Raw genomic sequence first — 14,032 nt, forward strand, 5'->3', positions numbered from 1 at the left:
CATTAAACCAGTTGTTATATAGTGGACCATTGTCAAATGAAATTGTAGTAGAATTAAAATATAATGATGCTTTAATGTTGCTATAATGAAGGTGTTTGTGAAAAAAAAAAAATGAACGCTGAGAAAACGCTCTCGGGCACTCCATCAGCCAAGCCATCAGCGGCAAGGTTGTCGGAAGACCAGGACCTCTTGGAACGAAGCACAAAGAAGTCCAAGACGGACAACACTGTGTTGGAAGACAACGTCCGGAAGGATGACATGGTGGTTGATGACGGGGAAGGACCACAACCTCCCCAACCCATGGGGAAAGAGAAGCCCACTGGGGCTCGCTCATACAAGGCGGTTGCTGCCAGTGAGACGATGGAGCAAACACCATCTGTGGATGATTTGGACCTAATCTTCGATGATGAAACTGATGAAGAGGAAGGGCTTGATGACCCTATCTGCCCCACGATACGCCTGACGAAGGAGGATAAACATCGAATGAGAAGTAAGTGGAACCAGACTCTGATCATCAAAGTGTTTGGACGTAGTGTTGGGTACACATACCTACAGAGAAAGCTAACGGCTATGTGGCACGCTAACTCGAGGATGGATATGATCACTATTGAAAATGAATACTATCTGGTTAGGTTCGGTGCGGAGGAAGATTATAACTTTGCGAAGTTTGGAGAGCCTTGGATGATACTCGATCACTACTTGATCGTTCAGGAGTGGCGACCAAACTTCAACCCCCTGACGGACACAACTCAATCAGTGCTTGCCTGGATCCGCCTTCCGTGTATCCCGGCCGAGTATTTTGACCATAAATTTCTTATGAACGTAGGCAGGAAGGTCGGCCGACCTATCATGGTTGACACGACAACAAGCGAAGTCTCTAGAGCAATGTTTGCTAGGGTATGTGCTGAAGTAGACATCACCAAACCTCTGCTATCTAAGTTCAATACGGGAAGAAGAGTTTGGAAGGTGACTTATGAGGGGTTACATTTAATTTGCTTTCGTTGTGGCATGTACGGGCATAATGGAGAGAACTGCCCAAAAAATGCACCACCTCCAGACATGGAGAACCACCAGACGGATCGCACCGGAGAAACTCCACCGCCACCGACGACCGGTGAGACCAACGGGCAGATTGAAAACAGAAATGGAAACAGTTCAACCACAAAAGAAAGGCCTTTAATCCGCCTGGAAATCTTGCATGATTATAGGTCGTGGGTGGTCGTTCAGAAACCAGAAAGGAAACGATACAATGGTCGTAATAAGCAGGATCCTAAGATGAATAAGAATGGAAATAACGGGAATGGTGAGAAAGGAAACAAAACGGATAAACGGGAAGAAAATCGGGGATCCAGATTTGGAGCGTTAGCCAGTGACCACACTGAGGATTGCGAAGAGATAATTGAGGAGAATACAACTGAGACGAATGGGCCTAGGCATAAAGCTGGGAGACGACCCAATAACAATGGGCGTGATAAAGGGAAAAGGTCAGGAGTCCAAGTTTCCGAAAGGCAAGTCTAGGGAAATAACATTCATGGGCTTCACAAGAAACAAAACCAAGGTGCTAGTACTTCGACAAAAAGACCAAGTTCCCAGTAAAAGAAAGGGAAGCACATTCAGCAGGCAGCTGCGGCTAACGAACATACTTTAGTGAGAGTGGACCAAAAGGGCAACAAAAAATTGAAATCATCAGTTTGGCCACGACTGAGGGTGATATGAATATCTTCTTTCCCGAAACTGAGGTGACAGAGCATACGGGTGATCCGCCGGACGGCCTACAGCCTGATGGAGGTGATGACGACATTGACGACGATGAGTTTGAGGACAGCCTTGGGCCGTCGGACGAGGGGGAAATGGAGGTGGAGCTCTAAGCTGCTCCACCCCTGGTTTTGTGTTCTCTTTTCCCTCTTTTTGTTTTTTGCTCTCTTGCTGTGCTTGTTTTCTCTCTTTTGTTTCTTGTTTCATGATTATTATTACTTGGAACTGTCAGGGTGCATCCTCGGAAGAGTTCACGAGAGCTGCCAAATGGTTGATCAAAAATCACAAACCCGATATTCTTTGCCTCATGGAGACGAGAACCTCGGGTGTCAATGCGGATAGCATTTGTACCAATCTCGGCTTCGAACATTGGGTAAGAGTAGAGGCTCTTGGTTACAGCGGAGGAATCTGGGTTTTTTGGAATGATGAGCTGTGCATTGATGTTATCAGCTCCCACCCCAGTTCATTCATATGGCGGTTACCGATCGGGACAACCATACTTGGACTTTTACATCTGTCTATGGCAGCCCAACCATGCATCTTAGGCGAAGGCTTTGGAGCGATCTCAGTCAGACGAAAGTCACCATGCAGGGACCTTGGCTTCTTGCGGGAGATTTTAATGCTGTCATCAACAATGAGGAAACATCCAACCAAACTGGGAAAGGGGTGCACCGCAATGATGACTTCCGCAACTGGATTTTTCATGAAGGACTCGTGGATCTTGGTTTTATTAGCTAGAAATACACTTGGAAAAGAGGGTTGGATCAATCGACCTTCAGGGGTGCCAGGTTGGATCGAGCTTTGTGTTCTTTGGATTGGATGGAAATGTTTGGAAATACCAATGTCACTCACCTTGCAGCTAACGGCTCAGACCATTGCCCAGTGAAAATCTGCTTCCAGACAGCCTTCAACAGCAGGAAACCGGTTTCTTTCTGGTTCCAGGGGGCGTGAACGAGTCACACTGGTTTCATGGACGTAGTTAAAAACACTTGGAATGGGGCAGCTGATGTTTGGAGCAATGCAAATACCATGGCTAACAGCTTTAGGGATTGGAACAGAAACATATTTGGCAACATTCATGTCCGTAAGAGAAATTTGGAAAAGCGGCTTGAAGGAATCCAGAGAAAACTTGACAACATCCACAACACAGGCCTTCTTAAACTGGAGAGGAAAATCAGGAAAGACCTTGAAGGGGTGCTTCACCAGGAAGAGATCTTCTGGCTCCAACAGGCTAGAGCGGACTGGATCACTTCTGGGGATCGAAACACTAGGTTCTATCACGCCGCAACAATGGTAAAAAAAACGAAGAACAAGCAGTATCATTTGAAAGATGACAATGGGAACCCAATTCAGAATGACATGGCAGAGGAACAAATTGTCAAGAGGTATTTTGAAGGGCTCTTTACAAGGGATTCTGAGCTTCATACTCCTGACCCTGATGGAGGGAATTTCCTAGGTATTCTTGACCAGCTTTGGAGTACCCTCAACAAAGATTTTACCATGGACGAAGTCAAAACTGCTCTCTTTGATATGAAGCCTTTGAAAGCCCCGGGGCCCGATGGTTTCCATGCTTGTTTCTACCAGAAGGCGTGGGAAATAGTTGGGAATTCGGTTTTTACTTTAGGCAAAGAATTTCTATGACAACGGCATCTTGGATGAGGGCATGAATGATACTCTTATCGCGGTAGTTCCCAAGAATGAGTGTCCTACAAATGCTAGTCAATTTCGGCCCATCAGCCTTTGCAATGTTATTTACAAAATTATTACGAAGGCTATGACCAACCGTCTAAAACCAATGCTTAAGGAAGTCATTGGTACGGAACAAAGCAGCTTCGTACCAAGAAGACAAATTATTGATAATATAATTGTTTACGAAGAAGCTCTCCATTCCATGAGAGCTAAGAAAGGCACCAAGGGGAGCATGATCCTTAAAATTGACCTCGAAAAGGCATATGATAGACTGGATTAGGGTTTCATTCGTGACACCCTCCACAGGGTGGGTATGAACGACACCTGGACCCGTAACATTATGAATTGTGTCGAGACTGCTAGATTGGGTATCATTTGGAATGGCAGACAACTGGACTGGATCAAACCGAGTAGGGGTATACGACAAGGAGATTCCATTTCTCCTTACCTCTTTGTGTTATGCATGGAACGACTAAGTAATGCCATTAAGGAGCAAGTCCACAAGGGGAAATGGAAAGGAGTAAGACAAACAGGTATGGCCCCACTCTCTCCCATCTTTTCTTTGCTGATGATTTGGTGCTTTTTGCAGAGGCCTCGCAGGACCAAATTCTGATTATCAAGGACTGCCTTGAGCGTTTTAGCAAGGCATCGGGTCAAAGGGTCAGTCTTAGCAAATCACACATCTTTTTCTCAAACAATGTGGACACCCATGTGAAGGAGAAGATCATAGAGATTGCTGGGATCCCGGTCACTTCAAATCTTGGAAAATATCTTGGTGTACCGTCTATCCATGGTAGGATCACCAATAATCTATTCGCCTCCATCCTGGACAGAATTGATAATAGACTCGATGGTTGGAAGACTAAGAACCTTACTTTAGCTGGGAGGCACATCCTAGCACAGCCAGTTCTACAAACGATCCCGTATTATTCCATGCAATCGACTCTCCTCCCTACGGGTGTTTGCGAGGCGATTGACAAAAGAATAAGACGGTTTATCTGGGGTGGCTCACAGGAACAACGCAAGTGTCACCTGGTAAGATGGGAGAATATCATCAAACCCAAGAATATGGCTGGCCTTGGCCTTAGAGCCTCTAAAGATGTGAACCTAGCCTTTATGGCAAAGTTAGGATGGCATTTGCTCAATGATAAACAAAGTCTTTGGGGAAAGGTTCTCAAAGGGAAATATGCCCACAACAGATACGACACGGAAATGTTTAAGCACAAACAAGGAGCGTCTAATGTCTGGAGGGGTATAACCAAAGCCATACCACTCGTCCAAAAAGGCTTTCGCCACATGGTTAAAGGTGGTAAGGACGTGAGATTCTGGGAAGATGCATGGATTACAAAGAAACCCCTTTGTGAACTCATCAACCCCAACGACACAAATGATAATCTGCACTGGGTCTTATACTTTTGGCACGACACACAGGGCTGGAAATGGGAGAAGCTTGCTGACCTCCCTATGGATTTACGGAATAGCATTGCACTAATGGAACTGCATGAAGGAAGCGATGACGTCCTATGGACGGAGGAACCCTCTGGTAAGTTTTCTATCCGATCAGCTTATGACATGATTCATGTATATGCCTTCGATGTGCAGGACCCTGTCTGGAATCAAGTATGGACACTCAGAGTTCCTACAAAGATGAAGATGCTACTTTGGATCATTCTCTATGAGAAAATCATGACCAATGCTGAGAGAAAGAGGAGGGGTTTCACCTCGAGGGGTGATTGCCCCCACTGCCCAGGGATTGATGAAACCACATCCCACATTTTCAGGGAGTATCGAAAGGCAAAAGAAGTATGGAATGGGTTGAATCACGTCGCTGGTGACTGGAACCTTCGGAACGCTGACCTGAAGGGTTGGATTACTAGGAACACTCGCCCTAGCGTAACTGAAGGTATCAACAAGTCGTCTCTTTTTGCAGCAGCGGTGTGGTAGATTTGGAGATGGAGGAACAACTACATCTTCCGAGGCGAGCTGACTACCATTGAAAGGAGGATTGCTTGGCTCTTTGAAATAGAGAAGGACATACACAGAGCCTTTGAAAGGCAGTATGCCATGAGCAACCTTAAGAACAAAAGAGAGGCTAGGGACCCTTACTGGGAACCGTCAACCGGCCACACCTGGACCTTGAATGTCGATGCTAGCGTGAAATTATCAACTCATAACGCAGGCTTCGGGGGTATCATCCGAAAGGCAGACGGCAGGTGGAGAGGTGGTTTCTATGGCAAATCCATCCATGATAATGCTTCCATTATCGAAGCTGAGGCCATCTCCAAGGGTCTCACATGGGCAAGGCGATCGGGTATTAAGGATGTTGAGGTACAAACAGACGCAAAACAGGTTGTCATGTGGATAAATGATGAGTCACAGCTGAGGGGACCGATTAGTGATTACATCGATGAAATAAGAAGTTGGTTGCAAAAGAATTGGAAGGTCTCGATTAGAAGCATACACCATGAACAGAATCAGAGTGCAGATGCTATGGCTACCATGGGAGCTAACTTGGGTGAAAGCTGGAGGGACCTTGCACTCTGCCCACCTGGAGTTGAAGAGATCGTTACTAGGGAATGCATGCGAGCTACGTGCCTACGAAGAAGTAGACAGTAGCGAGGTCGCCCCTCCCTTTTATTAAAAAAATGTTGCTATAATGAAACTAGTGAGTGTGAAAAATGAGACTAAAAAACAAAGCTCATTCAATAACGTATATTGTCAAATGAAATTGTAGTATAATTAAAATGATATTTTAGTATTGCTATAATGAAACTAATGTGTGTGAAAAATTAAACTAAAATCTAGAGCCCATACAATATTATATATTGTCAAATGAACTTGAAATATACTTATTTTATAGAAATATTATTAAATTAAACTAAACGGTAATTAGAAAAATATTTATTTTATAGTCCACATTGCTACATGAACCATGGTACACAGTAAAATGTGCCGTCATCAAACCACTTTGGCACAAGTTCTTTTGGCACAAGTTCTTTTACTTGGTCCCTTTTATAAGGATTGCACTCACATTGTAAGTATGTAATTTAACATTTCATACACAATTCATAATAAACATTGTTCTTGTGTAATAGATCACAAATTATACAAAAAAGGTAAACTGTATTAGGAACAGCATGTACGACAGGCTAGTATAAATTGAAATAACAAGAATCAAACTTGTAGTAACCTTCTGATACGAAAATCTTGCTCCACACCACTTTTGGAAAAAAAAAATTACTATCTCCCATCTCTTACCCCCCACCCCCCCCCAATCATATCCAACACAATGACAAATCAACATGTTACGATGATTTCGATGCTTTTACAAAATTTCTTTACGTCTTCACTTTGGCAACTTCATTATCTGATCTTATTCCCCCATGTGCTACTCATTTATCCTTTTTCCACACTTGAGATTTTGTCGGACGAAAGGCCTTGAGTGCATCTTGCATTGCATAATCAAATCATTGCCATCGCTATCTAGCTTCATATCTAGCTTAGCTTGCCTCAACTAAACAACAAAAAATTATTCCTAATTAATAGTGAGTAATAATATATATAATGTTCATTAAAATATCACCATTTTTTTCATTATGTTATAATAGTTAACTAGTAATTCACTCGCGCGATGCACGGAAAAAAATTATGTTATTATAAATATAAATAAAAAAACAGAAAAACTAAAATATTTTAAATTATTTAATATAATAATATTTTTGAGCTTCCATTTGTCGAAGTATTTATTATTTTTATAGATCACAAAATTACAATTAAAATTATAATTATAATTATAATTTTATATGGTTAATATAATCTCTAATTATGTGCATATTCAAATAAACTTATAGAGAGAATTTAATTACATAATTACATTGATTTATTCTTAATTGTATTTCATCTATATTATAATTTTCACAATACGAATAATAACTAAGATAATTACATTTGGAAAGCAAATTTCAAATTTTGTATGTGTAAATTTAAACTCTAATTGAACATATTTTTTATATGATTATATAATATATATAGCTATTTTATTTTTCAAAAGTATATTTTTTATATGATTATATAATATATAGCTATTTTATTTTTAAAATGTTGTGTTTTTTTTTTTATAATAAAGGATGTTGTGGCATTAATTGTAACATTAATTATTTCCCAAACCATATAACTTTATTATATAAAGGATGGTGAATATGGAAACTTGGAGATTTTGGTATGGGATTAGCATTAGGTGATTTTGAGCAAATACTTGTATGAGTAAAGTTGTTAAAACGGGTCAGTTTAACCCGTATTTTAGATGAGTTGGGCTGAAATTTTTTTAACCCAACCCGTATAATTCGTGTGGCGGTACGGGTTGACCCGTGAGTTACACAGGCCAACCCATATAATCAGTATCTCCACCCCCTAACCCCCCTCCACCCTCAAATCTGTTGTGTAATTGGGTATTGTATTAATATTTTACAGAGATTCGTTATGTCTAGATTGGATGGATTGCTTATTTCTTCGGTGCTAAGACCTTCTATTATATTTATACATAGTATTTGCGCCCGTGCGATGTACGGAGCGGAATAGATTTGTTGTAATATATTACGAATATTTGGATTGATATATAATTATTTAAATTAGAACATCAAATATTATATAGTGCAATTGAAGATGTGATTTGAATTATTTATGTGTTTTGATCTTATCATTTTTTGAATTTGAGCAAATAATTGCTCAAATTAATAGCTAATGTGTAGATGTACGCATGCGGTGCTGTAACTTTGGAGATTTTATTTATTATCATTTAGTATTTTTTTATTATAAATTAGGTAAATGTGTTCGTTCTCTAGCAACTCAGCTATAGGAATGAATTGCTATCTTAATTCATTTGTATATATGGAAGATATATATTTTTGTCTAGATATATAGAAATTTTTTCATTTAAAAAATATAATATCAACGATTGTATTTACACATTATTGAAACCTCTTTATAGACGACATTGGTAGTGCCTACACAATCTTGTCCATCCTCGTCTAGAGCTAACACCTTCCGTCCATCAAGACAGGTTACTCGGGTGAAAATATATAATGGTAGAATATCACTCAATTAGTGATCCTTTTATATTTTTAGTCAATTAGTAATATCATATTCATTTTCAGCCAATTATTCTTTTTTTTTATTTTCAGTCAATTAGAATATCAAATTCATTTTAAGCCAATTATTCTTTTTTATTTTCAGTCAATTAGAATATCAACTGTAATGATATTTTTACCTAATTTTCGTTCCATTTTTAATTGATGATGTAGATATTATTATTGAAATATTTACGTTCCATTTTTAATTTACTTTTACTATTGTTTAAAATATGCATTTACTATTGATGATGTAGAATATTATTATTAAAATATTTCCGTCTAATTTTAATTTCTGTTTCATTTTTAATTATAATGCAATGATCTGACCATTTGTTTTTTTATTTTAGTCAATTATGGATCATTAATATCAATTTACTTTTATATTTTTAATCAATTAGTCAATTAGAATATAGATTCAGTGATATTTTTACCTAATTTCCATTCTATTTTTATTTGATGATGTAGAATATTATTGTTCAAATATTTCCGTTTTATTTTTAATTTCCTTTCCATTTTTAATATACCTTTACTATTTTTTAAAGGAATAAGGTGCAAATAGACCATTGAACTATACATGAAAATGCAATTGGACCACTGAACTAAAAAAAGTTGCAATTAAGCCATCGAACAACTTAAAATGAAGCAATTATACCAAATAACAAGTTACTTTGCTTTGTCACGAGTTACCATGCTTACGTGGCACTACTTTATATTATTTTATTATAAAAACTTTAAAAGAAAAGAAAATAAAGGCAACCACGCTGCCTTCGACGGTTCGACTGGTCTCCGATCGGAGACCATCGTCTCTAGATCCATGGAGACGAAGTGATCATAAACTCCATCAACCCCTTGTTGCCCCCCTCAAAACCTTTATCCATCACCTTTCCAACTGCTTTTTCCACAGTAGCCTTGATGTTCCCACTCCTAACCACAACTTGTATTATTAGCCAGCGGAGACCAGGGAATGGGGTGTCCCTTCTTCTTGCCCTGTCGTTTCTTCCGGCGTCGGAGATGACATCCGGTCGCCGGAGGTTGAGAACATGTTGGATGTTTGAGCAGAAATCTATAGTTCTTGGTTGAGCTGTTAGCATATTCTTTTCTAGCTACTGAAAATCAGATGAACACTTTAAATGACTATCATTTTCTATATCTATCAAGATTTGTTATATATGAAAGATGAAACATGTGGATGTGGTTCGTATTTAACAATGCTGAATTTGGTAAAGTATAGATGTGAGGGCAATGGCCACAATAAATATAGATGGAGATCAATGGATGGATCTGGAAACCGTCGGTCTCTTCTCCGGTTGAAGGGGCAACCAACGTGGCTACCAGTTTTTTTTTTTTTTAAAGTTTTTTATAATTAAATAATATAAATTAGTGCCACGTAAGCATGATAATCAGTGACAAAGCAAAGTAACATGTTATTTGGTACAATTGCATCATTTTAAGTTGTTCGATGACCTAATTGTAACTTTTTTTTAGTTCAGTGGCCTAATTGTATTTTCATGTTTAGTTCAGTGGTCTATTTGCACCTTATTCTTTTTTAAAAATATGATTTTACTATTGATGATGTAGAATATTATTATTGAAATATTTCCTTTTCATTTTTAATTTTCCTTTACTTGATGATGTAGAATATTATTATTGAAATATTTCCGTTCCATTTATAATTTCCATTCCATTGTTAGAAGGTGTGAAAGATTTATGATATAATTGTGATTTGATTTATTCTACTGTGTAATATTATTGTGAAAAATTAAAATGCAATAATTTGACAATTTCCTTTTCCATTTTAGTCAATTATGGATCATTTTTTGTTTCTATTCAATTATTAATGCTCATTTCCTTTTCCAATGTATTATAATTATTAATCAATTATAATAAAGGTGCGTTTGGAAACTCGAAAAAAAGTAAGTATCATTTATTTTGTACTAATAATATTATACCTTAAGAATAAAAATATGTATATAGATTATCATAAAATTATCATAAAAAGTACTAATAATATTATACCTTAAGTATAAAAATATGTATATAGATTATCATAAAATTATCATTAAAATTACATGGAAGACGGTGGTGAGAATTACCCTAAATAATTATTAAGCAATAATATTAATTATTAATTATTAATTATTAATTAATTAATTATTAAGACATGCATAATTTATTTTGTACTAATATATATAAGATTATTAGTACAAAATCAATTATACTTTATAATATTATAAGGTATAATATTATGACAAGTATATTTGGTTTTGTACAAATAATATTATACCTTATATATATATATATATATCACCATAAAAGTATTTTAATAATTACACAGAATAGAATGATAATCTATTTTGTATTAATAATTGATGGGGATATTGGAGGTGGGCCATGGACGCAGGGGGCCTACGTAATTGGGCTGACAGGGGGAGGCGAAGAAATTGAGCCGGAAGCCAGGAGGGGCCGCCGGCGCTACCCGGTGCCGGCGGCCGGACGGGGGCGCCGACCGGGGCGCTGGCCCCGGCCGGCCACGGCGCACCCAGCGCGCGCTAGGCGCGGGCCAGCGCGGCCATGGCGCCCGGCGCGCTGGGGGCCACGGCCGGCCCTGGGAAGGGGGCCGGCGCCAGTGGCCTGGCAGGGACGCAGCCACGGCGCGCCCGGGGCGCGGGCCAACGCGGATTTGGCGCCCGGCGCGCTGGGGCCATAGCCGGCCCCGGGCCGGGGGCCGGCGCTGGTGACCGAGGGGGGAGTCGGCCGGGGCGCGTTGGCCCCGGCCGGCCATGGCGCACCCGGCGCATTCGGTGCGTGTCCCTATGCGGCCGCGATCCGAGGAAAGGTGGCAAAGGCGATAGGATCCGAGGAAAGTGGAGAACATGATGCAAATGGCGACAAGTGAGCAGAGTGAGGAGTGGGAATGTGGGACGCGTGGACGACAAAGAAAGAGGGGGGTTATGCTATAAATAGGGGTCCTGGATCCTTAGCAAGGGGCAACTCAGACACGACAGGCACACTAGTCCAGTGGTCTTGGTCTCATACTCTCAATCCAGTCACCTAGGTTCGATTCCTATCAGTAGCATAGTTAACTATAGCCCACCTTGTGGGCCTTGTTCTTTGTATTTGGGTCGCTGTTCTTGGGCCTGTACCTCGGGCTTCTATACATATACTGTTGGGCCTAGCGCCCTACCCCCGTTCTGTACTCTCTGTACCCGGTTTATGGTGGACCCGGTCCTAATAAAACCATCACCGTCTGTGGGGATCGCTACGATTAGCCCGTGTTTGTAGTCTCTACCACTCTTAACAGAATTCCGAGGTACGCCGAGATGGTCAACCCATCAGGAGAGCGCCCGCCTAACCCCCCGCGTAGCGGAGACGGGTGGAACACCGGCCGCGAGGTGTCGGAGGACGCGCCCGCCTCGGTTCGCGCCGAGGACGGGAGATGCGGGGATGGCGAGCGAGCCAACGTGATTCACTCTGAACAGCCCCTGGTAGGCCCGATAGTGGTCCCACGTGGCCGAGGGTCGCGAAGAGCTGACGTCCGCGAGGCCGGATTGGAGGAAGCCGAAGGCGAAAGCGCGTATCAACCCCCGGGGCCGGCCACCCGAGCCAGCCCCCCAGCGGAGTGGCTAGACGCGATTAACACCAAGATAGATGAGTTGGTGTGGTGGAAGGACATGGCGCTCACGTCGTGATCCCCCGGATCTCTCTCACTCCGCCCTTCACCCCCAATATCATGAACGAACCTCTTCCCCCCAACTTTAAAGCCCCTGACATGAGGAGGTATGACGGTACAGGCGATCCCCAGGAGCACGTCCTGACATACCAGGCGGCTATGATGCTCATGGGGTCGTCAGACGCCCTGATGTGTCGCGCGTTCTTCTCTACGCTGTCAGGGGGGGCGCAGCGATGGTTCACGAACCTGAAAGGCGGTTCGATAGGCTCGTTCCAAGACCTGGCCACCAAGTTCATTACCCATTTCCTGAGAGGGAGGAGGCGCAAGAAGCACTTCACGCATCTCGCTAGCGTTAAGCAAGGGGAGGATGAAACCCTCACCCAGTTCCTCACGCAGTGGACGAAGGAGGAGGCCGAAGTGGAGGACATGGACGACCGGTCTGCAATGGTCATGTTCATTGCAGCCCTCCGTGCTGGGGAACTGTACAAGAGCCTCCGCCGCAAGGCCCCCGGCTCGTACGCAACCTTGATGATGAAGGCAGACTGGTATGCCGAAGCTGAAGAAGCCAACCGCATGAAGCGTATAGAAGAACACAGCAGCAGCAAGAAGCCGCGGCTCGAGGAACTGCCACGTCTTAAGAAGGGAGCTAATTACTCGCGGGAGAGTCCGGAGGATAGGAAGGTTAGTTCCGGGGGGAGGGGGAGGCCTGCGGGGGCTTCACGAGCCCCCCCCCCCCCCCCCCCCCCCCCCGCCGTGGGCGCCGCCTGCCCTGGCGTGGGCAACAACGTCAGCACCCCAGCGGCACGGCCGGCCCCGCGAATCGCCCCTTTCACTCCGCTTATCGCCCCACCTAGCGATATCTTAGCTTGTGCAGAGGAGTGTCAATTGGTGAAAACATTTAGTCCCAACCCGATCCCGCCGGGTGCAGGCACAACGAGATATTGCAAATTTCACCGCCGCTACGGCCACGCCACCAACGACTGTCAGGCATGGAGAAAAGAGATAGAGTTCCTCATACAAGTAGGGAAGTTGACGAATTTCATAGACTGGGAGCGGCTGGCTGCGAGGAACACTTAACGTCCGACGGTTGGGCCTGCGGGGGAGGCTAAGGAGAAATCGGCTGACTCCGGGGAAGGCCCGGGGAGGCGCCCAATGATCAATGTCATCTTTGGATGAGGGGCCTTGAGGGTCGATGGTGGCTGTTATGTAAGTGCGGTGGATGAACACCCCCAGTTGAAAAGGCCCCGCTGGGAACCGATTTGGTTTTCAGACAATGACCTGCCAGCACGGGAGACTACCCCGAAGGACACACTCGTGGTAGCCATGGTGGTCAACGGGGTCTGCGTTAAGCGTGTGCCTGTGGATACAGGCAGCAGTGTCAACGTGATGTATCACGACGTGTTCGTGAAGTTAGGACTGAGCGAGGACCGGTGATGACGCCACTGGCTGGTTTCACTGGGGACACCATAGAGACAGAAGGGTCGATAGTGCTCCCCGTGGAAGTTGGCAACCCCCCGCACGTGAAAAAGGTGGACATGGAGTTCCTCGTAGTGAGGATAGTATGCGCCCATAACCTCATCTTAGGGAGGCCTGGGTTGGCAGCGTTGGGCGGACTTATTTCGATGGAGCATTTATGTTTGAAATTCCATACCCCCGAGGGGGTGGGGACCGTACGGGGTGATCAGCATCTCGCCCGGAAGTGCTACAAGACGGCATGCGAGAGAATGCTGATGGAAGAATTAACTGTCCATACAGTGGAGAAGGAGGCCGAGTGGGAAAAAAAGGTGGG

Source organism: Ipomoea nil, unplaced genomic scaffold (assembly GCF_001879475.1).
Source record: "Ipomoea nil cultivar Tokyo-kokei standard unplaced genomic scaffold, Asagao_1.1 scaffold2821, whole genome shotgun sequence".
NCBI classification, from domain to species: Eukaryota; Viridiplantae; Streptophyta; class Magnoliopsida; order Solanales; family Convolvulaceae; genus Ipomoea; species Ipomoea nil.